The following is a 24,921-nucleotide window of genomic DNA, read 5'->3' on the forward strand; positions in this document are numbered from 1 at the left end:
CTCACAACAACCTAGGAAATAGGCACTATTATTACCACTGAGCAGATGAGGAGTCTGGGGCCCAGCGAAGGTAAATCCCTTGTCTAAAATGACCCAGCCAGGTCCTACCTGACTCTGAACTCAGATATGTCTGACTCCAATTCCTCGCTCTTATGCAAGCCTGCCTATGCACAGGAATACAATCTGGCAAAATAACTAGGAGAGACACAGCCATACCGTGAGATGCTCGTGAGTGCGGATGTGCATGTTGGGAGCACACACAGCCCGAGCTCTCGGCAGAATCAAGTGGAATTGTGACAGTCCAGTCTCACAAGTGCGGTGAATGCAGATTTGTGAGACAGAGAGAGAAGCAAACCCACTCCCCTCCATGGTGCACACATAGGCCCAGAGTGGCCCAGTACCTGGGGATGTGTGCAAGAAGACTCAGACTCTGGGGACTGATCTTTCGAGAACAGGAGACCTGGACACCATGGAGTTCACTAAGATCCAGAAAGTTCCATTGACAGGCTAAAGCCCGCCTCAGCTCCCTGGAAGGCTGAGGCTCTGTGTTCTCAGCCCAGACAGGGTCCGGAGCTAGCCACACACAAAAGCAAGGGACATATATTTGACCGTGGGCTTGGCCACTCCCCCCAATCCCCCCACATACACACACATCTTCTGGAAACTGCTGCTGCCCTGTGTAGACACAGTTGAACTCTTGGCCTCTGGGGTGCATAGTCCAGCTCACACTGACAAATACACAGAATTCTCGGAGAGAAGAGGAAGAAAGGTCGAGCTGGCCAGGGGGCTGAAAACCCCTGGGGCCTGAGCCCTGGGATTAATGTGGGTTACAGAGTCTGTCCTCAGGTGGCCTCCCCCAACCTTCCCAGGCCTTGAAACCCTCTTCCGCCCTCCCATTTGAAAGGTTGGGCCGAGGCAGGCAATGTCCAGAACGGCCACAAGGGGGCGCGGGAGCACTGAATAATCCCTTCAATCCAGTCTTCTCCGGAGCCCTCCTTCCCTGATTCCTAAATATGTAATAAACACCCATTCTCTGCCAGGTGAGAGGACCCGGGCGAGGGGAGAGGGGAGAGGAAAGGTGGTTAGGGCAAGGGAAGAGGCACTCACCTTTGCTTCTGTGGGACTGGAGGTTCGAGGGCAAAGATTTGGCTGAAGGGGCGGGGTCAGAAATAACTGCTAGAATGTACTGAGCCCCAGCTGTGCTCCAAGCTGGTCTAGATTTGTGCCTTAGCTCCTGTAATCCATAACTATACAAACTTGGTTTTCCCATCGTTCTACTTTCATTGTGGGTATTGTGGGTGCTGTATGGCAGGCATGCTAGTCATTTCATGGAGTTGCTGTAAGGGAAACACATCCCCATTTTACAGATGGGGAAACCAAGGCACAGTTAATAAGGAATGGCCTCAGGGGTGCCTGGATAGCTCAGTCAGTTAAGCGTGGACTCTAGATCTCACCTCAGGTCTTGATCTTAGGGTGGTGAGTTCAAGTCCCAGCATTGGACTCTATGCTGGGTGGGGAGCCTACTTAATTCAAAACAGAACAAAACAAGCAATAGCCTCAGGGTTCAATCATGAGCAGGCTGGTTCCAGAGTGTGGGCTTACCCACTTATAAGACCCCTTGTAGTTCCAATCAGGGAGTCCTAGGGGCAGTGGGGAGCCACTAGAGAATTTTAGTAGGGAAGGAATAAGACTTAGTTTGCTTTTTGTGCTGGCTGTGGGGAGGGGGGCAGCCTGGGGTCAGGGTGACACTGGTCAGGTGGAGGCTATCACCGTGGTCCCAGCTGCGACTAGGATGGCAGTGGAGGGGTGGAAAGAAGACAGAGAAAACAGATTTGAGAGACATTAAGGAAGCAGCCTGGAGGGTCTTAGTGACCAATTTCATGCCAGAGCTGGGGGGTGGGGTGGGTAGAAAGCAGATGGGGATGGGGAAGCAGAGTTGGGAGAGGGTAGGAGTATGTGGGGCACCTGAAGGGAGAAATCTGTAGGCCCCTGGCCTGCCCTCTGGTCTTGATCTGGGAGAGGGCTCCATGCCCTCAGACCTGAACATAAAAAAAGAGCCACCCCCAGATTCCTCTGCCCCATCTTTCCTGGAGAGCCTGGGGATGTGTGAGGCCAGGAATTCTAAACTCTGGCCCCGTTCTGTTCAGGGTCTAGGGGGCTCTGGGCTCCACGGGGATGGCACTGTGCTGTCTCTGCCATCCAACTTGGCACATTGGCCCTTGCCCACGGGGCAGGACTCTCTGGCTGCCTGTTGGCCAGCACGGGACCAGATGCAAACATCCCCTCCTCTCCCACACACACTTTAAGGCTTCAGGCTCACAAAGCTCTGTCTTCTGCAGGATCTCATTTAATCCTCACAACAGCCTGGGAGTAGATCCTTATTACCCTGGCTGTGGAGCTGCGGGAGCTACCTCGGAGGTAAGGGGCTTGCCCTGGGTCACATAACTTGTGCCTGGACCAGCCCTCTGCCAGGACTTTGGTCGCAAACTGTCGTCTCCCGCCCACTGCACTCCCAGCACCACTGGCTCTTGGTGGCCATCTTGGGGACATGGAGGTCCCTACACCCCGCAGCTTAGGTTTCCATGCACAGCCCAGAATGGGGCAGAGATGGGGGCATGGTTTGGAGTCCGGGAAGACCAGGGTCTGGCGTCAGTCCCAGCTAGGGAAACCATGAAAGGAGGGGAATTAGGTGGGTGGGGGAGAGCTTCCCAAATGGTGGGGGTGGAGTGGGACGTGTCTAGGCAGGCAAGTGGGGACAAAGAGGCTGCCAGGTGTGCCGCCAGCCCCAGCCGCCAGCCGCCAGCCCAGATTCAAAGCGGGACTGAGGCTGTGATTGGTGGCCCGGGTCCCTCGCCCCACCCCTTCTCTCTCACCTCCCAGGCAGCAAAGAGAAATGGGGTTGAGAAGGCCCCTTATCCTGTAAGTCCTTAAGCACGAAGCGTGGCCTGGCTGGCAGTGAACTCAATTAACTACCTCTCCTACCCCAAACCCTGCCAGGACGCTGTCTGGCATTCTGGCGCCGCCATTAGCCCCAGTGACTCCTCGCGCTGCCAGGTTTTGAGTAGCCCGGGCCTCAGGTCATCCAACCACCCCTCTCCTGGGGCGTCCTCCAGCCTGCGCCCTCCTCCACTCCTTTTACCCCTCGCCAGTCCTCTCTGAGCAGTGTCCTGTTCTCTGACCCCTCTCCCAGTCCAGCCACGAGGCCCGGCCAGGCTCCCGCAAGAGGCGGCTTCCTGGGCCCTACCCCATTTCCACGTGGGCAACCTGGCCCTCCAGTACCCGAGAACCTTGCCCTCCGGGCCTCCCCAGCGGGGCTCAGGCTAGGCCCCCCACCCTGCCGGGGCCCTCGGGAGCCCGCGCCCATCTGGGCGGAGGCGGGGCTGGGGGCTGCGAGGTACACAGGTTGTCTGGCTCCGCCAAGTGCCAGTCAAGGGGGCTGGGCGGGAATCCGACTCCGGCCTGCGTCCCGCCCCCCACGCAGATGGCGGGGGCGCGGACGGGTCCTGGGCGGCGGAACCCGGCTCGGGTTTCGGCCGCGAGGGGCGGGGCGGGCGCGAGGGGCCCGCTGCGGCCGCGGCCAATCAGCGCCCGGCCGGGCCTCTCCCCCGCTCCCCCAGCCACCAATCGCGGCCCGGCCTGGCCGCCCCGGCCCCGCCGTGTCCTTTGTTCCGGCTCTCCCTGGCGGTACCCCCAGGCGAGGCCCCGGCCGCGGGTCTCCAGGCCTTCAACCCCGTTACTTCCGGCCCGCGCGGACCGGGCCGTGTGCCGGCGCCCGTGTACTCGGTGTGTGCGCGCGCGCGTGTGCAGGGCCCGCCGCGGGCGGGCACAGGCCTGCGGGTGGTCTTGAACGCTCGTGTGTCCGCAGCTGCCCCAGGGGCCCCAGAGGGCCTAACCAAAGTCCCAGTAAAGCTCTTTGGAGAGGCTGAACTTTGGCCGCGGTCGGGGCTCGGAGTGAGCACGGGGATCCGGGCAGTGGTCCCGCCCGGGCTGCACCTTTACTTACAGGCTCTGGTTTTCCTCACACTCTTGGGATTCCCTCCCTGCTTGCTGCCTCAGATACATCCACCTGATGAACTCGAAATCTTCTTTCCAGACTTATCTTGGGGGTTGCTTTCTCTTTGGCGCCCGGGGGAGTCTCCCACTCACCCAGCATGTGGTCCCCTCTGGTCTGGGTTTCTGGCATCCCCAGCAGTGAGGCTCGGAGGGACCCAGACTCAGTAACCCTGACGCCTGGCAGAGCGCAGTGCTCCGTGCATGACCACTTGAGGGACAGCAACAAGCTGTCGTCCCAAATACTTCCACAGTCACACACCACCTTCAGGCCTCATCTTGGTTCCACTTAAGATTGAGGTTTGTCTTTTCAGGCCTGTTACAAGGACTAAAACAGCTAAAATCTTTGAAGAACAGAGTGCCTGGTAAGGAGCCACCACACCCACTCAGGCCACCCGCAGCCCCTGCCAGACCATGGACTTGCCCTCTCAGAGCCCTTGCCACTTACAAGTTCTCAGATCAGGTGGATACTTCTCCCCACCACAGTGCCCTCCCTGGATCTCTGAGCCTTCTGTTCAGGACTCCATCCTCAAGTCCCTTCTCACCTATTCCATTTCTGTGAGCTCTTCCACCCCTGCACCTCCACCTGCCCGGGGACAGCCTCCTTGCTCCCCAGAAACCTCCACCTGGGTATCCTTCTAGCATCTCAAACCCAATTTGTCTCAAACTCAAGGTCCCTCCTCCTGCCACACCTGCTTCTGTATCTGTATCACCATTGCCCATCCCTCTTGCCCACCATCTTACTGTTACGAAGCCTGGGCTTCCAGGTCTGGCTGCCTTGCTGCCCTAGGGCCGGTGCCTTGGCCAACACCCTTCTACTTTTCATCTGTTCTCCTAATCAGCCTCCTTGTTCTCTGCCTCCACAGTCTCCAGGCCTTGCTGCTTGCCAAGATACTTCTCCTGTTGTCCTTAGCATCTAGTCCCAACTCCTAGTGATAACTGAAAGAGCCCTGTCATCTGGCTCTGTCTGCCTTCCTATCTCAGCCCCAGGCACACAGAATTACCTCAGCTGAAGCTCTTGACACACTTAGAAGGTTGGGAATGGGCCTGTATTCCCAGGGTGCCAGGCAGTAGGATGATCAGAAAAACAGATAAAACTGAGAGGTGAACTGGCTCAGCAAACAGGCTCTGCAAACAGACTCTACAAACAGGCTCTGCAAACGGACACACCTGGGTCTGGGTCTTGGCTCTGCACTTGCCCACTCTGTGACTCTGCTCTGCTTCTTATCCTCGTTGGCTCTCATTTCATGTCTCAAATGGGTTTAATATTGCATCTTGGAAGGGACAGAGGAGAACTTAGGACTCAGGGCCAAGACTGGCCAGGGGCTGCCTCCTCTCTCAGGTACTCCCCAGAGCCTCAGCATCTAGATCACCTGGAAGGAAAGGCAGGGCCTGAGAAGGAAAAGCCATTTGAGAGGCTTTGGGGAGGAGGGAAGGAGCAGGGGGGAGGGGTGGCCGACAAAAGAGACCAGCTGCTGTTTGCACACAAACCCCAAGTTGATAATGAGTGGAGGGGAGGGGGGGGCGGGGCGGGGAAATGTCTTGGCAGGAGCCTCTGCCAGCTGAAGAGTCTGCCCAGAATCGTGGTGCCCCTCCCTCCACCCCCACCCCCCCCACTCTGGGCCTTCACCACTCACACCCAGCTGTACATCTGCTCCTAGGACCACAGCAGGGGAAGGCAAGAAGGCCCCGGGCTTGGTGATCTGGCCCCTTCATCCCAAGTCTCAAATCCTCCCCCTCAGGCCACACACATCCTGAGAGCAGCCCCAGGGAAGCCCACAGGAAGGGCCAGAGCCTAATGGAGCCCAAGGGCATCCGAGGACTTGGAGCAGGCCCAGACTTCCAGTCTCTGAGTGCCCGGTCATAGGGAAGGCCCTTGGAGAAGCCCTGAGGACCTGGAACTCAGGAGAAGAGAGGAGGCTCCCAGGTGTGGTGCCCGGAGGAGTCCTCTACCCCTGGGGCCTACCCCCCACGTGGAGGGGTAGGGGTGGAGGGGAGAGGCCTGGGGGCTCCCATCAGCCCCTCGCCCCCAGTAAAGCCAGGAAGGGCCCCTGGGTGACCCATCAGACAGGATGCTGATAAACAAGGAAGACTAGCCAGGACCCTGGGTGTCAGGAGTGGGACCCGCCACCTCCCTTTGGTCACCCATGCCTGCACCCATGCCTGCACCTCTTCTTTGTGGAAGAGCTTCCTCTCCTGTGGCCCCAGGGCCCTGTTGTAGCTATGCCCAGGGTCAGGCTGGCCTGTTGGCATCTTTCCTGGGCAAAGAGTCGCCCATGCCCGTGGCCGCTCCTGCCATGTGGGCTGTGGGTGCTGCAACAGGAGCCAGGAGCGTGTGCTCCCGCTGCTGCTGTGTGCTAGCCTAGCAACGGCTCCCAGGGGCAGGCAGGGAGGGGATGGCAGCTCTCAGGCACTACCCCCTCCAAGGACTGCCGCCTCTTCTTTTCCCTCAATGCTCCAGCTCCCTGCCAACACCTGCTCCCGGAGAAGGTCAGCCTTCAACAACCACACGTCTCCAGCCTGGGGCTTCTGTGGGCCAGAGCCTGGGTAGCCTGGGGCTGAGCTTTGCAGGGAGCAGTGCAGAGGACACCATCACAAGCCCTGGGCCAGAGCATGCTGGTGGCACGGAGGACTTCACTCTCTTTTCAGCACCTCACCTCTCTCTCTCTCTCTTTCTCTCAGCCAGAAAGGGATTGTGTGCAGTGAGAGGGAAGAGAGAGCAGGCCAAGGAGGCAGGAGAGCTGGGCAAAGGCTTGGAGAACAGAACGATAGGGCCACAGGAGGTTTACGATGAGGAGAAATCGTGGGGCGGGGTGACAGAGGGGCCTTGAACGTCAAGGTGACAGGAGATTATCTGGAATCTGTCAGAGCCACAGAAGATGCTGAGCAAGGAACCAGGTGGACAGGGCAGGGGAGAGCCCACAGCCACACACCAGTGAGTGGTGGCTGGGTGTGTTTGGATGCCCATAGCACGGATAACACCAGGGGGTTGGGGTCAGACAGGTCAGGGTTCCAGTCCCACCTGCAGTCTCTCTGGGCCTCAACTCCCTCAGCTGTAATTTGGGGGCAACATGAGACCTCCTTGTGGGTCAGTTGGGAGGGTTGGACGATGGGATACACACAGGAACTCTCTGGAAAGGGCACTAGAGTCACCAGTGGGGAAAAGAGTGGTTGGATTGGGGGCTCTGGTTCCACATGGTCAGAGGAGCTCCCTGGTGCTCACTTCCCTTCCTGGGGTGTGTGGGGGGGGGCAGCAGTGTAGACAGTGAGAATGCTGGTGGGCTCTAGCGGGCCCTGCACAGTGATGGCATTGGGGCCAGAGTCCAGACGCCCCAGATGTGTCCCTGAGCCCGATCTCAGCCTGAGTGGGCATGTGGGTTGGCAAGAACGAGGGCTGTTGGAGGGCGGTAGCCTGCAGGGACCCCAGCTGGAGGGTCTTCAGGGCCCCCGTGTAAGGCCTGGATACCCCGGAGGAAAAGGCAGAGTGAGGCCAAGAAGCCAGCACCCCACAAGGTTCTAGACATTGAAGGGAGGCTTGCCATTAAAAGGCCACTGGAGTTTAGAAAAAGTAAAGTGGCGCTTCCCCTGTAGGTAGGTGTGTGTGCCCATGGTGTCAAGCCCAAATGAGTGTGCATTCAGGGAAATGTTCCCCCTGCTTGATCTCACCAGAAGCAGACCAGCCTCGGCAGGGGCCTTCTGCTGCCCCGGGCCCTCAGGGTGGAGAATGCCCACTTAAGACCCTGAGGCCAGGGCCCAGGAGGCCGGCCTGGTGCCACCCTGAGAGGGGACGGGGCTGGCTGGGGCCCAAGGCCTTACCCAGCTTACCCTCCCGGGCCCAGGCCACAGAGGAGGCATTGATGGCAAAAAGAGGCGCCCAGAGGCCACTGCAGCTGGCGTGGCGTGGGCATCACTGGGCTTCGCAGGGGGAGCAGCATGACCTCTGCAGTGCCCAGGCCTCCACAGGGTGCAGCGTCTGAGCAGCTGTGGTCCGTGTGGGTGTCCTGCACATCTAGTCCGGAGAACTTTCTCTGCAGCCACTGCTCTGACCCAGTGCCTGCGCAACCCCCAGAAGGAAAACCCAGGGCCTTCCTTCCCAGGCGGGGGCTGGAGGCAGAGGGCTCTCCCTCCACCTTCAGCCCCACAGTATCTCTGCCCTGGCCAGACTTCTTCAGGGACACCCTCCCCCTGACCCCTGACCCACACAGCCGGCAGAATCGGGGTACCTGGCCCTGGCCCCCTCTCTGGCCCTGCCTTTTCCCTCACTGGACCCCCAGTGAAACTTTTCTCTGTCTGGTGTTCCCTCACTTCCCTCTCTGATTCTCTGCTCTCTGTGCCCCAAAAACCTCTGCTTCGGCTTGCCTCCTCCAGAGAGCATTCCGGGATTGCTCCCAGCTGAGTTAGACCCTCACCGGCCTAAACCTCTGCTGTGGTTGTCATCTTATTTATCAGGCTAGGGTACAACTGTTCACATGCAAAGCTCCTTAGGGATGGAACTCGGCTCAAGATCGTCCTCTCTTTCTCCCCCATAGGCACAGAATAAACATCAGAGTGGCCAGTGGCCAGCTCTGCCCCTCCCCACCTCCTACCTATGCCCGCATGAGCTGTCGGCCCCAGGGACTACCTGACCGGGGTGTTTTCAGCCCAACGGACTGAAACACTGAAACGGCTGCCAGCCAAAGCCCAGCTCTATTCACACCCCACACACCCGGGGCCCAGGTGGACATGTGCGTTCACACACACACGTGCACACAGACACACACACACTCGGACACACGAGTTTGATGTGCACACATAGCAACAGACACTGGGATAGGCGCTCTCACAGATGCAGATATGCACACGCATGCGTCCCAGGCATCCACAACCACACTCACAGCCACATACAGACACTCGCACCCACAGGTGGCACACTCAGCCAGGCCCAGGGTTCCGGAGAAGGAGCTGCAAATCCCTGCCCTGGCGGCCACCTCCTTCCTCCTGGAGCCACCAGGCCAGCAGAGGGCGCTCGAGGCCCCCTTCCCTTCGGGCCCAGCCGCCGGTGGGGGGGGGGTAGCATGTGGTCACCACGCTCCCTCCCAGGCCAGGTCCCCTTTGTTCCCCAACCCCGGAGGAGGCCACTGTGCGTGGGGAATGCTTCGCCACAGAGTCCTCGGGGCCCTGCTTGGTCTCGCTCCTCTTGGCCCTGGAGATGAGCTGGGGGGCTGTGGGGCACAGTGCGGGGATGACAGCCACCACAAGAAGGGAGAGCTAGCTTATGATCCAGGCTGGTAGGCAGGACCATGCAGCCCCTGGGGGCCTCATAGGCCTGCAGCCTTTCCTCTCTCCTCACTATCTGTCCAAGAGTCTTCCTAACACGTTGTCTCCTGGGAGGGGGTCCCTGACCACTGAAATGGAGGCTAGGACCCCAAAAGCGAGCCCTTCAATCCTCCCCTTTCACCAGTGCTCAGCTCTTCTGGCCCCGACAAGCACACTGGTGAGGACTTTGATTCTGGAAGGACAGAAGCTTTCGGTCTTACCAACCCCCAATCCTGAAACCAAGAGTTCTGAAGCTATGCAAAGTGGGGGTTATATCTGGGAGTCATTGAAGACCTCCCTCTGTTGTCCACAAGTTACAGGCCTTGGGCCTGTGATCTATGCCTCAGTTTTCGCATCTGTAAAATGGGCATCCTCAACAGTCCCTGCCTTGCCCATTTTACAGATGCAAAAACTGAGGGCAGACAAGGTAGCAGACCCCTGGTTTGAGGCTGGGCACCTGGTATGTGGAAGCAGGGTGTCACCCCTGCTGTGATTACTGTGTGCTCAGCCCTTCTTGGCCGGGCCCTTGAGACAGTGTTTGGACCCCAGCCGAAAGCCATGCCCTAGGTGCTCACGAAACCTGGAGGCACGAACGCCATAGGGGTCAGCCTGAGAATGCCACGCCTACATCATCAGCAAACAGCCTGCGTCAGGGAGAGCCTGGCAAGATGCCAGGCCTTGTTTTCCAAGTGGTTTGTTTCTTGGGGCCTTGAATGTCTATTCCTGGTGGGGCCGAGCTTGCAGCCTGGCCTTGTGCCTTGGCTGAACGAGGTTCCTCTTCCTCCTTTTCCCAGACAGAAGGATGAGGCTGGCCCTCCCTGTCCCACCCTCCAACCTGATTCTCAGCTGTCACCATCATTAGGCTCTTTGGAGCTCAGGACGGGGAGTCTGTGCCTCGTCTTCGGACCCCCAGACACAGGCTGGTCCAGGATGCGGGGCTTGCCATCGTTAGGAGCACTGCTGTCCCTCCTGAAGGCAGGTGGGGAACCCTGGCCAAGCCTGCATTAGGGGTGGGTTCTCCTGTCCCCTGCGGCCCAGCCCCTGGCTTAGTGGTCAGCCGTGCATGGGGCTCAGCAGGGCCCAGGCGGGCTGCTCTTGTCCTTAGCGGCCCAGCCTCACTCCAAGTGAATTAGCTAGTCCTCTGGGAGTGAGTGCTGAGGACTGTAGGCTCCTGGCCCTGGCCATGATTCATTCACCACAGCCTCACCCCCACCAGAGGCCGGCGGTGTCCCTGCCCCCAGACCACTGGCCTGGCTGGCGGCCGGGCAATGGGAGGCTGGTGCCCAGAGCATCCCTGGCCGCCCGGCCATCTGCCCCTATCATCCTATTAATCAGGCTGCTCCCTGTTCCCTCGGGTTGCGCTAGCCTCCATCCGCCCACCCCTCCCTCATGCAGGCCTGGTGGCCCTGGACCCATGCCCAGCCCTGCTTCCGCCAACCTGGCTGCTGTGCCAGGCCTGTGCCAGGCTCTGTCTCCCATTCCCTTCATCCCCTGGGCCCCTTGAGTGACCCAAGGGAGGCTCCCTCATCCTCTTTCCCTCTCGCTCTCTGCCTTCCTGCCCCCCTCAACTGAAGCCCTGGGATTCACTTAACCAGTCTTGATGAAAAACAGAGGCTTTGCCCATGCATAAGAAGTTGCCAGCGATGGCCTGAGTCTGGGCCCTGCCAGCCTCAGGCGGGGTCTTGGCTTTAGGACTAACCTGGATGACAAAGAAGCCCCGAGAAGCCCCGAGAAGCCCCCACTCCCACCCCTCTGATGCCTCACCACCTCTCATTCTCAATTACTCAATGGGAGACAGGTGTTCAGAAACAGGTGTGGATGAATGAATGCCCTTCCCCGCAGCAAATAGCCACTTCTCTTCATCAGTGCATGTGAATCACATCTTCTCAGATCTCTGGCTTAAACACTGTCCTCTTGCCCCTACAGAGTGGAAAGCACCTCCGTTTCGCTACCAGAAGACCGGAATTCCAGCGCTGGCCTATTGTCTCTGAGCTGTGTGATGGAATCTTTGAGCCAACAGGTCCTCATGATTACATGCGGCTGACCCTCCCCAGCCCCCTACCCCCAGGCTGGCTTTGAGCCTTAGAGGTGTTTTATCTTGTGCGAGGAAAATGGAGCATGGAGATACCACCCAAATGGCAGCCGCGAGAGGACTCCACTCAAAGTGCTCTTCCCGGGGGGGCCTCGCGGGCACATATGTGTGCCATTTCCCCTGTATTGTTCTATAATCCTTGATGGTTGCTCTGTAATTGCTCTCACATGGTTTCTTCATAATAAATAGCATCTGCAGAGAAGTTCACGGTTTACAAACTTTAACTTGTTCCTCATTCCCTTCCTACCTTTACAAAAAGAAACTCAGAGGCTCAGAGAAGTTCATCGATTTCTCTAAGACCACACAGGAAGGGGAAGGCAGAGCTCAGCTCTCCCAGCCTAGGGACCCTGCTGGTCCCTCGCCCACTGCATCCCCAGTTCCAAGCAGCTGGGAGGCCCAGGTTAAGAGCTCTGCAGGAGGGACGCCTGGGTGGCTCAGTTGGTTGGACGACTGCCTTTTGCTCAGGTCATGATCCTGGAGTCCTGGGATCGAGTCCCACATCGGGCTCCCAGCTCCATGGGGAGTCTGCTTCTCCCTCTGACCTCCTCGCTCATGCTCTCTCTCACTGTCTCTCTCTCAAATAAATAAATAAAAATCTTTGAAAAAAAAAAAAAGAGCTCTGCAGGAGGCAGGGAGGTTACCTGGGGTCTGATGGCTGATGGGGCAAGTGGGCACTTCCAAGGCAGGCTGGGTGCATGGGTGTGGGCACAGGCTTGTATGCTCGTCTGTGCATGCCAGTGTTCACGTTGAGACAAGGTGATCCCCGAAGGGGGTTCTTGGAGCCATCATGGCTCGCAGGATGGGATTTAGGACGAGGTTATTCCCATAATCGCTTTCTCTTTTCATTTTATTGATTTATTGATTTATTATTTTTATTATTTATTTTTAAGTAGGCTCCATGCCCAATGGGGGCCTTGAACTCATGACCCCAAGATCAAGGGAGGCATGTTCTACTGAGCCAGCCTGGTGCCCCCTCCCCTTCTGTTTTTTAGGCTTAGGTGACACAGAAACTTCTAGAAGAAGAGTTCAAATGCAATGCCTCCATTGGAACTGAAGTTCCATTATCACCCAGATCAGCTGCATTATTAGCTGTTTGTTTGATTTGCTTATCTGGTTTAGTGAGACGTGAGGGAGGACATGGTCCTGTCCCAGGGGTGCAGTGAGGTGAGGATGAGAGATGGAGACTGTGCAGCAAGGAGCCGCAGAGGGTCCGCTCCACCGCTCTGCCCCGGGATAGTACATGAGGCTCCGGGGGCCATCAGCAGGGAAGTTCTGGGTTCATTTGGAGCAGCGCTGCTCCGCATCTTTGTCTTTTTATTTTTTAAGATTTTTATTTATTTATTTGGGGGGGCGAGAGAGAGAGAGAGCACTTGAGGACCTACCTGAGTAGGGTACAGAGGCAGAGGGAGAAGCAGGCTCTTCTCTGAGCAGGGAGCCTGATGTGGGGCTCGATCCCAGGACCCTGAGATCATGACCTGAGCCAAAGGCAGACATTTAACGGACTGAGCCCCCCAGGCGTTCCTGCTCATCATCTTTTTTTTTTTTTTTTTAAGATTTTATTTATTTATTTCACAGAGAGAGATCACAAGTAGGCAGAGAGACAGGCAGAGAGAGAGATAGAGGAGGAAGCAGGTTCTCCGCTGAGCAGAGAGCCCGATGCGGGACTCGATCCCAGGATCCTGGGATCATGACCTGAGCCGAAGGCAGAGGCTTAACCCACTGAGCCACCCAGGTGCCCGCTGCTCATCATCTTTGAAGCCCCAGCTCAGAGGATGCTTCCTCTGGGAAGCCCTCTATAACTGGTCAGGCAGAGCTCATCCACTCTCTCCTCTGGTTCCCCCTGCTCTGGCCCTGGGACCTTCCTGATGCCTGGCCCCTGGTGCCTGCCTCCCCTGCTGAGTGGTGAGCAGGGCCGGGAGCCTGTGTGTGTGTGTGTGTGTGTGTGTGTGTGTGTGTGTGTGTGTATGTGACTGTGTTGGGAAGGTTACAAAGGTTAGAAAAATACAGAAAATTACAAAGGAGAATGAAGCAAACACCTATGCACCTGCAGGGACTGGCTTGGTGCCCCAGCCCCTCGAGGGGAAGGAGGCTTCCATGACCGCCGCCGTGCCAGGCACACGCCCAGGTCTGCACATGCATGAACACACACGCGTGGCCCGTGCTCATGAGACATGTCGCCTGACATAGATCTGGGATATGTGTTCATACAACGCACGTGCATACCCATGATCTGGAAAGGGGCTTGTCCCAGAGAAGAGCGAGGCTGGGCCAAGGCTGGGTGTGGCTGCTGCATGCCTGCCATGTGCCGAGGGTGTCCAGGACAGCTGCCACTCCCTCTCCATGCTCTGTCTCAATAGGCCAGGCGAGCTCCCTCATCTACCCGGAGACCACACAGGAGCCGGCAGGGTTGGTGCTTCCTGACCCCATTTCCGGGGTTTCAGCCTGCAACACTTGGCTCTTTCCCAGCCTTTCCTGCTGAGCCCTCTGCCAGACCGGTCCCCTAACCTCCAGCTACAAGGAGGTGGCAGGCAGTCCTGTCTCCTGGATGACTTACACATGGGTGTGGCCACTGTGAGCAGATCAAGATTGAGGTGCCCCCCAGGAAGAGGACCAGAGGGCAGGGATCAGTGCCTTCAGGGCAAAGCTGGGTGACCTGAGAGCTGATCCCACTAACCACACTGCCACAGTTTCTCAAAAGACATCAGCCAGTGGGGTGCTTGGGTGGCTCAGTGGGTTAAAGCCTTTGCCTTCGGCTCAGGTCATGATCCCAGGGTCCTGGGATTGAGCCCCACATCAGGCTTTCTGCTCAGCAGGGAGCCTGCTTCCTCCTCTCTCTCTGCCTGCTTCTCTGCCTACTTGTGATCTGTTAAATAAATAAATAAAATCTAAAAAAAAAAAAAAAAAAAGACATCAGCCAGGAGCTTTGAACACCGAGTAGGGAAATCGCCGTCAAGTAATAATAATAAAAGTTATCAATATGGTCTAAGTCACAGGTTGCTCTGTCATTGAGATGAGAGCAAAAGGACTGGTGCCCAGTGTCCTGGAAAAGCTCAAATGCCCCCGTATTCTCCAGAGTGGTTCAGCTCTTTCCACCTTGACCCCAGCTCAGCCCCCAGCCCATGTCAGCCCATCGGAGCTTCGGGTGCTCGGCTGGACTCAGAGGCTCCAAGCCTCTGAGGGCGCTGGGTTTGAAAAGAGGGTCCTTTCCGCATTTTACTGGGGATTTGTGAGTCCCCCCGGGGTCTTGGGCTTTCCCCAGGGAGTCCATTCAGGGAGTGAGGGGGTGCTGGGCTGGGCAGTCACTCTTCCCAGCCCACCCTTGGGTTCTCTGAGGGACCAGCCCAGGCCCAACAGTGGAATGTTGATGGTCCCAGGAAATGGACAGGGAGGCTGCATTCTGAGCTCTTGTGGCTTGGTTCTGGGAGTATTTGGGGCCACACCTCCTTCAGGCTGAGAAGCATAGTAGCACTTGGGAGAGCCAAATCTGAATTATTTGTGTAAATGCCATGAAGAGGGTCATGGAGAGGCGGGTTTTTCAATCATCCTTCCTTTCTTTCTTTCTTTTAAGATTTTATTTATTTATTTGAGAGAGAGGCAGTGAGTGAGAGTATGAGAGGGGAGAGGGTCAGAGGGAGAAAGAGACTCCCCTTGGAGCTAAGAGCCCAATGCAGGACTCGATCCCGGGACTCTGGGATCATGACCTGAGCTGAAAGCAGTTGCTTAACCAACTGAGCCACCCAGGTGCCCTTCACTCATCCTTAATAACATGCTGAACTTGACCATCTCTTGGAAATTCCCCCCAGAGGACAAGAGATGGTAACAGGAAACAGAAGGAGGGGTGGAAGTGAAGAGTCAGGGAGGGGCAGAATCACCAAGCCATATTGGGGTAGGGATGCTGGGAAGGGCTGGGAAGGAGCCAACACAGGGGCAAAGGGAGGCCAGTGCTGGGCAGCTGGGGCAGATCTGGACAATGTTTCTCTACCCCATCAGCACCCTCTGCGGGCCTCCATTTCTTCTTCTATAAAATGGGGCACCTACCTGGGGGCAAGGCCTACATGGCATAACCTGTGAGAAAGTGCTTTGGGTATAAAGGGCTCCGGCTATTTAATTAATTATCACTTTAATTCAGGCCTCAGTTCTAAAGTTTATTGAACAACCTAAAGACCAACAGAAAAGAAATCATGGAAGAAGTTGGGCTATGGGAAAGAGAGTAGCAAAGATGGAGAAGCCAGGGGTATGGTTACTTCCATCAACCTCAGGGAATGTTCTGGAACTCAGAAGTGCCGTCGAGTTGGGTGCTGACCTTTCTGCAGCCCAGACAGAGAGGGAAATGTGATTCGGTATAAGACAAGGAGGGTCTGGGGCGCCTGGGTGGCTCAGTGGGTTAAGCCTCTGCCTTCGGCTCAGGTCATGATCTCAGGGTCCTGGGATCGAGTCCCACATCGGGCTCTCTGCTCAGCAGGGAGCCTGCTTCCTCCTCTCTCTCTCTCTCTCTCTCTGCCTGCCTCTCTGCCTACTTGTGATCTCTCTCTCTGTCAAGTAAATAAAGAAAATCTTAAAAAAAAAAAAAAAGACAAGGAGGGCCTGTAACGATAGAATGAAACACACTATTCAGGAGATGTTTAGGAGATCGTTACCGATTACCATTTTACAGGTGAGAAAACCGAGAATTGTTGACCCACACTGAGCCACCGAGGTAGGTGGGGAACCCTGATCCGATGAGCTCACCTTCCCAGGGGGACAGGAAGGGGAGACCCGGAGTTTACACTCCTAACCGTCAGGCCACACTGTCCTGCTGTGTCCTGCTAGTGCTGAGGCCAGAGAGAAGTCTGTCCTGTGGGTCGCTATAAAAAACATTGTACACAGTGTTGTAGTTCCAGAGCCCAGTGTCAGGCCATGGTGAACAGTAGCCTGGAGAAATGTTCAAGACAGATGTTACCTGTTTTCTGCTGATGCCATGAAGAAACTCAGTGGAACAGCCTAGGAACACTTGGTTTTTAGCAGGTTGATTTTCTGGGGAGCCCTTGAAGCAAACACTTGCAATCCCACTCCCACCAGATCTCCAGGTCACCCCGGAAAAAGTCTTGCCCCACAACCAGAAATCACTGATCTGGGGAGGACTTCTCTGCAATTCCTACAACCTGAGAGGCACCAGTTGGGAGATGAGAGCCTCAGTTGGTGAAAATAAACCCCTTACCGATCAAGAGAGGAAACCCCAAGATCCTGTCCCTGACGTTTGAGGAGGAGGTCTGGGCAGAGGCTGATGGAGGGAGGGGCGCTGAGGACCAGCAAGTTTTCCCTCGGAGAGCCACGGGGCTGCATGTGCCCCTAGAGCTCTGGAGCCCGGCCCGGTTCCAAATCCCAGCTCTGCCACTTCCTTTGGGCCGCCCCTGCCTGCTCCGTGCCTCAGTTTCCCCCTTCACAAGGTGGGTTAACCACAAACCTCACAGTATTGAATAAGTTATCATGTCTAGAACTCAGAACACCATCTGGCCCAGAGTTTGTTCAGGGAAGCAGGAGCTGCCGTTCTCATGGACCTCTCTTCTCTCGCACCTCTGATGTGCTGGGGCTGTGACTATGGTCCCTTGCTGTGCCCCCGAAGGGTCAGGGTTGTGAGGCTCCAGCCGTGTAACGAAGTGGAAGGGCACACTTGGAATGATTCTGTTTGGTGGGGGCAAGCTGGGTTTCCAAAGAGCCCCCCTGCCCAGTGCCCCTCCTGCTGCACTTTCTCCCTCACGCTCTCGCCTGGCTGGATTACACGCTGGAGCTGCCAAGCATCTCACTCCTGCTCTCGGCCTCACATCTTACCCTGACTTCAGGCTCCTGCCAAGCTCCACTTGCCCCAGGATATACCCCCTAACCACGCCGGTGTGCCCTGGTCTCCTGAGTTTTCGGAGCCGGTGTCAGCCGGCCCCAGTCGTTCAGTGAGAGGGAGGGTGAGTGGGTGGCGTGGAGCCCTGGCAGCCAGAGCCAAGGGGGTTCTGTTCCTGGCCAGGGGAAACTCTGCTGGCAAATCAGCCTCCCGTTCTGGGTCCCAGTGCCTCCATCTGTAGAATGAGGCTCTTTTCCATCCTCTCCATCTGGGGGCAGGGTGGGGTGCTTGCCATCACTGCTTGAAGTGTGTTCAATTTTTCTCTTCTCTGGCATGGAGCAGGTGTCAGCATCCTGGGATGGGGGCTCAGTGGAATGTTGGGCCCGATTCCATTTCATTCAGAGCAACTGAACGGTCATTTCTTGAGGAAGTAGAACTGAATATACAAGGCCCAGGGCCACGCTGAGTTGGGGCCCAACATGACTGCCCTGCCACCACCAGCTCACGGCACAGGACGGGAGCTGGGTGCTTAGGTGACTGGCTAGGTTCAGAGGTCTCCTCTCATTTTAGCCCAGGTTATGGGCTAGTGTCAGTCAAGCCTAGGAGCCCATCCCTGTGATCCTTGCGCTCCTAACTCCTACTGGTGGCTCCAGAGGAAGAGGCTGGGACTGCAGAAAAGCAGGCATGGAGAAGCCCCATGGCTGCTGACCACAGCCGTCCGTGTGGCTGAGAGCTCTGAGAAACCAGAAACCAGGGTTCTTGGTTAAGGATGTTTCTTAATGCTTGTCCCTCCCCGCTTTGAGAGCTGCTTCATTTCATGTAGTTTCACTTTTTAACATTAATCATTAATTTCTAATTTCCCTCTTATTTATTTCTGCAGGTATTCAGAACACATTTTACTTTCTATCAGGAATGTCCCTGTATCCAAATTCAGCCTTTATAGTAGTAGTGACTTCTGAAGAACATTCTGGAATACGTGTTCTCATCCTGAAAATCTTGATTGAGGTAGGCCTCCAACAGATCACATATAGGCCCAAGGCTGATTACCACCAAGGTAAGAAATACTTTAGGGGTGTCAAAACCACATCTTGGCCAAGGACTTTGCAACTCAGAGTGCTGTGGCCGTGTGAACAGCCCAGGAGCAGGGACAGCCGGCCATGTTGTTTTCTTCCTAGGAGATGGGCCATGTTCTCTCAGTCTAGCAACGGGAAAGACTGAGACCTTGCCAGGAGCCAAGTGTACTGGTAGGTGTCTGGCTGATGCTTTTGAGGTAAACAGTCTTAAAGTGCCTCAGTGGCAAGAGATGGCAGAACCTGGGGAAAGCCGCCGCTCAGAGCCAGTGAACAATCACAGCGCAAGCAAGGCCCAGCCCCAACACGGCAGTCGAGAATGTGCTACAGCTGGGGAAAGCGCTGAGGTGGCTCTCGGTTTGTGTGTGTGAACTCTTTCCTCTCCAACTTTCTTTCTTTTCTTCTTTCTCTCTTTGAGAGGGAGTGTGAGAGTGCAAGAGTGGGGGGTGGGGCAGAGGGAGAGGGAGAGAGGGAATCTGAAGCAGGCTCCATGCTCAGTGTGGAGCATGACACAGGGCTAGATCTCAAGACACTGAGATCATGAACTGAGCCAAAATCAAGATCCGGTTGCTTAACCATCTGAGCCACCTGGGGGCCCCTCCTCTCAGGCTTTAAATGTGTGAGGAGCTCGAAGTTGCCTGAAAAAGGGACTGCCACCATCCCTTCTCTGGGGAGGTTTGGGTTTTGGGGTAAAGCTTCATCCTGCTTTGAGATTTTTCTACAGAATTGTCCAAGGGACATCTTTGTTTTTTCTCCCCTGTGAGACTTGCAGAAATCTTCTTGGAGGAGACAGTACTTTTGAAAGGAGCCTAAGAAATATCCCCCTGTTTTAGAGAACCTGGCTCCCACCTGGATCTAGAAACAGATTCTCCTGCTCACAACTGTCACTGTGTAGCAGCCCTCCCGGCACGTGGCAGCTGAGAGCCCTCCTGGGCGGGTGTGGGAGGTCCTGATCCCCGCACTGCCAGCTTCCTCTGTGATCTTTGCTAAGCCCCTCAATCCTTCTGCTCTGCCATGTGCAAGCCAAATGCTCCCAGAGTCACCCTGGGTTGCCTGTGGCAAAGACAAGCAGACTCCAAGGGGGGAGGCTGTTTTTGGATCAAAGGCCACAGGACCCTTCTTGGTGGTGTTTTATAGATTTCTTCAGAAATGGAATTCTTCCCAGCTTGTGAAGAAGGATTAGACCAGGGTGACCAACTTGTCCCAGGGCACCTGGGGGTTTCCTGGTTGTAGCACCGAAGAGTTCTATGTCCTGCAGCAACTGGGACAACTGGTCACCCTGTCTGTACTCCCCTTTGGTGTGAGGGAGTGAGCAAATTCTGGCTGGGGGTGTGTCCTCTGTATTTTACACCTTCTCCCCCCGCAATAGGACTGGAGGGGGCTTCTCTGCTGGGGTGAAGGAAAGACCGATTTGAGGTTGACAGAGAAGAGGAAAGCAGACACTTCAGGAAGTTAAAGAGCCTGTCTCTCCCCACTTCAACCTTACCTGGCCTGGGGCTCTGGCCTCGCAGGGGGCACACAGACCCTCATCCAGGGCCCACTGGAGGTTCCCGTCTTGCTAGGTTCCCGTGTGGGGCCAGGTGGCAAGAAGGGACAGGTGTGGAGCTGCCCAGTTCAGGGTCTCCTCATGGCACATAGAGGTATTTAAACTTTCCTTGGCTGCTCTGCCCCCACAGGCCTTCATGGGCAGGGCGACCGATGTGTGCCCACGCACGTGCTCCACCCCCTACCCCACCAGCACCTTCATCTGCCAGTGGGATGCTCGGCCCATGTGCTTACACACGGTAACCAGAGCTTAAGTAAAACACCCACGGAGCACACAGAGCTTGAGGTCTGCAGACAGGCGCACACACACATGGATGGATCTGGGGAAGCGGGGCCGGGAAATGGCAGGAGGGGGCAGAAGGGTCTAGAAACACCACAGGGGGCACATGCACAGGGGTTCAGCACTGGCACCATGGCACAAGCGTGCTCAGGGGGCAGCGGTGGCCATGGACATGGCACACACTCCTCCCCTGGCCTCCAACTAGAGCTCCGGTTTGGCATAAGTTTGGGGCCAGGCCCCAAACGTTAGGAGATGTCCCCCCACCCTTTCCCTGCCTGGCAGGAGCCTCTTGGGGCTGCCAGACCTGCACTGGTAGCAGGGCCTTCTGGCACAGCTCCCCGGGAGAACGGGCAGGCCCAGACGTGCTGTACAAGGGAGCAGGCGTGGGGGCGGGGAGGGGGCTCTTACACAATCCCATCCGGGCTCAGCAAGGCGGGAGGGTTGAAAGGCCCCTGGCAGCTCCCCAGCCCCTTATGCCCAGGCAAGGAAACCACAGCCTGAAACGCCTGGGTTTCTGAGGGGCGGGAAGGCGGGATTTTTTTGAGGCCTGCTCCACTCAGGCTGCTTCCCAGACTCTGTCATTCCTCTGAGGCCACAAGGGCTGCCAAGCATGTTGGGCACCGAATCATAGGCTTCCAGAAACTCAGCAAGGCTGGTGCCCTTATTTCCCACTGAATATGGGAAGAGTTTGCTGAAGACATTGTTCCTTTGCCCAGAGACCCGCATACATTGAAACTAACCCACAGAGGTACAGAGAGCAGCTGGAAAATGGGGTCCTGAGAACACCAGTGGTGTTCCTGGATGTGCCAGACACGGTTTCAAGCACTTTCTGAATATTAGCCAGTTCGGTGCCCACTCTAACCCCGGAAGGTGGGCCCTGTCATTGTCGTCTCCATTCTTTAGAGGTGAGGGAGTAACTTGCCCAGGTCGACACAGCTAGTGTGTGGCATGACTGGGCTATGAACCCAAGCAGCTTTACCAGCATTTATATCCTTTTTGGTCTTTTGGGAATCAAGCAGAATTGTGAGACAACCAATTAGGGATATGTTGGAAATGGCTTAGGAGCACATGTTGCAAACTTCAGTGCCTACAGGGCCCGGTAGGTGACATAAATGTGTGACTCAGGCCTGGTGGGGAGAGGCCTGTGGTCCCACCTGGAGAATGGGTTGGCAAGCCAGAGTGTCCTCATACAAAGACCCTAAATTGAAACTTGCCTGGAGCCCATTTGCCACCTCAACCCCCAACCCCACCCCTCCCTTCTTAGAGCAGCTCTAACATAAGCCTACTGCACCACACCTGGACATGCACCAGGAAATGTGGACTAATGGGGCATACCAGCTTGTCTTGGGGGGTTTGAAAGGACACAGAAGCAGGAAAGGACAGAGATGCATTGGGTGAGTGGAAGTGACAGAGGACAGGAAGAACAGCCCATTTAGAAACAGCAAAGATGATGTGAGTTGCCTGATCCTTGAGGGAGGAGACTCTTGATAGCCCGAAGAACTCTATCCCCTATGAGCCCAAAGAGATCCAAGGAGGCCCCTTCTGCTACAAGACTCATTTAACAAAACAGAGTCCTCCATTTTATGATTTTATTTTATTTTTTTTTAAGATTTTATTTATTTGTCAGAGAGAGAGGGAGAGAGAGCGAGCACAGGCGGACAGAATGGCAGGCAGAGGCAGAGGGAGAAGCAGGCTCCCCGCCAAGCAAGGAGCCCGATGTGGGACTCGATCCCAGGACGCTGGGATCATGACCTGAGCCGAAGGCAGCTGCCCAACCAACTGAGCCACCCAGGCGTCCCCCATTTTATGATTTTAGCCCCAGCCTGGTAACTGATTCACTTGGTTACTTCAAGTTCCCTGCAATAATCCCTTGGTCGGCTTCTCGGACTTGTTACAAGTAAAGGGTTATCATATTAGAGGTTGAACGTACTAATTTGCTGATTTTCAATTGGTTTTGACCTACAAAAACATCAGTTTCATATGATTCAACCCTATAATTGTCCTGTCTACCTTGCAAGGTTCAGAGGATAAATGAAAATGTTTGAAGTATGAGCCAAAGATTCACTGCCCTACGCACAGCAGGCATCCAGTGAACGCTTGGTGAATGTAAATACTGGTTCCTGAATCAGGTGGGGATGAGCCGTCCTTACCACTTCTGGCAAAGCCAACTGCCTGGGGACAGGGTCAGGCAAAGCAGTTCTTCGAGGGAAATTCACGTTCACCCAGCTCTTCCCGGATGCTGGCTCCTGTGCAAGCCCTCTCCCCACACCCCCCACATCCCCGCCTGAGCCAGAATCCGGGTCATGTTCAGCTTTCAGCTTGGACACAGAGACGACCGCCCAAAGCCACCATCCAGGGAGGGAAGAAGCCTCAATCGCTTAGATGTGGCAAAGACCAAGCTCTCGGGAGCATCCGGGTTTTGCGGGCTGAACAATCCCTTCTAGGGTAACCAGAGATTAATGGATGCATGGCAGGTAGAAGGCGCTGTCCTGCCTCATCTACCACGCCGCCCAATCCCTCCACTTCTTGGAAAATTATGGCACTAAGGAGGGGTCACGGCGGCAGCGGCCAACGAGCCTTCTCCCGCTTTGGGTCGAAAGGAGGACCCAGGTCTGCGCCGCAATGAAGGCAACTGGCCAGGGGAGGGAGGGGACCGAACAAAGAGTTGGGACGCGTGGTCCGGGGACACCACTGTGGGTGCCTCGGATTGGCAAGCGCCCATCCTGGGGAAAATCCCACTTCCAGCCATGGGGGTACCTGGGGGCACGACTGAGACCGGCGGCCGCCCCCTCCGCCACCGCGTAACCGGGACGGGATCGCGATCGCGATCGCCAAGCAAAAGGAGGTGGCGCGGCTCTCCCGCCCTCTTCCACACCTGTCCTCGTTTCTTCCGGCCAAAGGAAGCCTGGGCTTTTCTCTTCCCAGAGGACAAGCTGCTCGGGAAAGCCCCAACGGCCAGACTGAAAGATGTGAACCAGGATGCGGGCCTGACGCGTGCGGGCCAGGGGAAGTGGGGAGGGGGCCCAGACCCAGGTAGCGTCCCGGCACTCCGCGCCAACCCCAGGCCGAGCACTGGAGTCCGGGGCCAGAGGAGGCAACCGGGCGAGTGCGTGGTAAGCTCAGAAAAGGGAGTCTGGCGTTGAGAACGGGGTCAGCGAGCCCCTGACCTAAGAGAACCAAGAAGGGCGCCGCAATCCCTCCTCCCGTTCCTCGCTTGAACCTCTACGGGACTTGGCATACGTCCCTCCTCCACGATTTCAGACTCCGGGTTTTCTCCACTCCCAGATCAGCGGCCCCAAGAGACAGACAGTGGAACCTGCCAATGGCAGGACGCAAAGCGTCAACTTTGTGTTCGCCCGCCACTCTCAGCCAGTGCGCGCCCGTTTCTCCGGAGTCCCGCCTTCCGTGTCGGGCGCCCCCTTCTGGCCACACAGGGATGAACGCTATCTGTCGCCATGTTGAGTGCGGCACATTTATTTTCTTTCTGGAACATTTTCCCACCTATTCTAATCCTTCTTCCCACACAGCTGCTTTCTAAGTTCGACAGTCAAATGCGGTGGCGATAAGGAGCCTGTAACCTGTGGTCTTCTGGTCGTTTGCGTGATCGGATCGCCACGTCACGCCACGCTTGCTGAGCCCAACGCCATCTTGAGTGTGGCGACTTGATGGTTCCCTTCTTAGGGCTCCGCGTGGTCCTCTAAATGGCGTCCCAAACTTCAAGGAGTCCCCAAGGACTAGACAAACTGGTCTAAGGGGGCGATTATTTACCCCAGTAAACTCAGTATATAAGTTCATGTGCCCCTCGCAGTCCCTTAAGTGGGGTGAGAGAAAAGATAGACTAGATGGCTGGGCCCTGGAAGGAGCTCCCTGAAGCTGTCGCGACGGCAGTGGCCAGTCGGGGTAGGCGCCGTCCAAACCCCTGGAGTGCGGAGACTTCTGTGTGGTGCGACGCCGAAGGAGCTATCCCTTTCGAAGGCAGGAGCTAACACCGGCCCACGAGTCCCCTCGAAGCATGAATCTCAAGAGTGTGTGTGTGCTTGGCACGGGGCCCGGTTGTCGGCTGGCTCATGCGGCCAACGCCGGGGCTCGTGGTGGGCAACGGGGTCACCTCTTTAAAGACCCGGGGCACTTGGGGCCGGGCACAGGGTGTGGAAGTACCGACGGGGCGGCCCAGGAGCGCGGGTCTCGGCCTCACTCCCTCATTGCTCGTCGCAGGGCTTCGACCCACTTGCACGGGGACAATTCTCGGTCGAAAGGTGTCCCGGCGCGGGGGGCGGGCACCTCCTCGGGCACCGCACAGGGCACCGCCCCGGGCAAGCGCAGCCCGGCACCCGGCCTCCCTTCCCCCTCGCTGGCAGCCGTCGTGCGCGCCGGCCTCCGCCTCCTCTTCCCTCCCCCTCCTTCCGAGCAGCAGCGGGGAGGGGAGGACTGGGGGCTGGGCGCTGGGCGGGCGGCTTTGCCGCGCTTTGGCTTTCTGCGTCAGCAGCCCCAGCAAAACAGCGGCGGGAGCGCGCGCCTAGAGCGCGCTCTTGCGCCCCTCCCCCGCAGCGCCGGCGCCGCCGAGACCCGGCAAACTAGAGCACTGAATGACAGTGCGGTCGGAGACTGCGCAGCGCGGGACGCACCAAGGCACTGCCGCTTTAAGCACGCTTGCCCATTGTTCGGAATCGAGCCAATGAGCGAGCGCCCGCTCCCTGCGCTCAGCCAATAGCACTCGGGCAGAGGAGGCCGAGCGCCGCCCACTAATCTATATTAAAGGTTCTGGCGCCGCGTGAGT

General features: G+C 56.8%; 1 long non-coding RNA gene across 1 annotated transcript; it reads left to right on the forward strand.

Annotated features, from left to right (window-relative positions):
- The first annotated feature begins 770 nt into the window (after positions 1-770).
- Positions 771-11,629, forward strand: LOC125095848 (uncharacterized). The gene is made up of 3 exons (XR_007125968.1): positions 771-1,040; positions 2,340-2,418; positions 11,272-11,629. It is a non-coding gene; the product is annotated as an uncharacterized LOC125095848 (long non-coding RNA).
- The last annotated feature ends 13,292 nt before the right edge of the window (positions 11,630-24,921 follow it).

This window comes from Lutra lutra, chromosome 3 (assembly GCF_902655055.1).
Source record: "Lutra lutra chromosome 3, mLutLut1.2, whole genome shotgun sequence".
In the NCBI taxonomy this organism is placed as follows: Eukaryota; Metazoa; Chordata; class Mammalia; order Carnivora; family Mustelidae; genus Lutra; species Lutra lutra.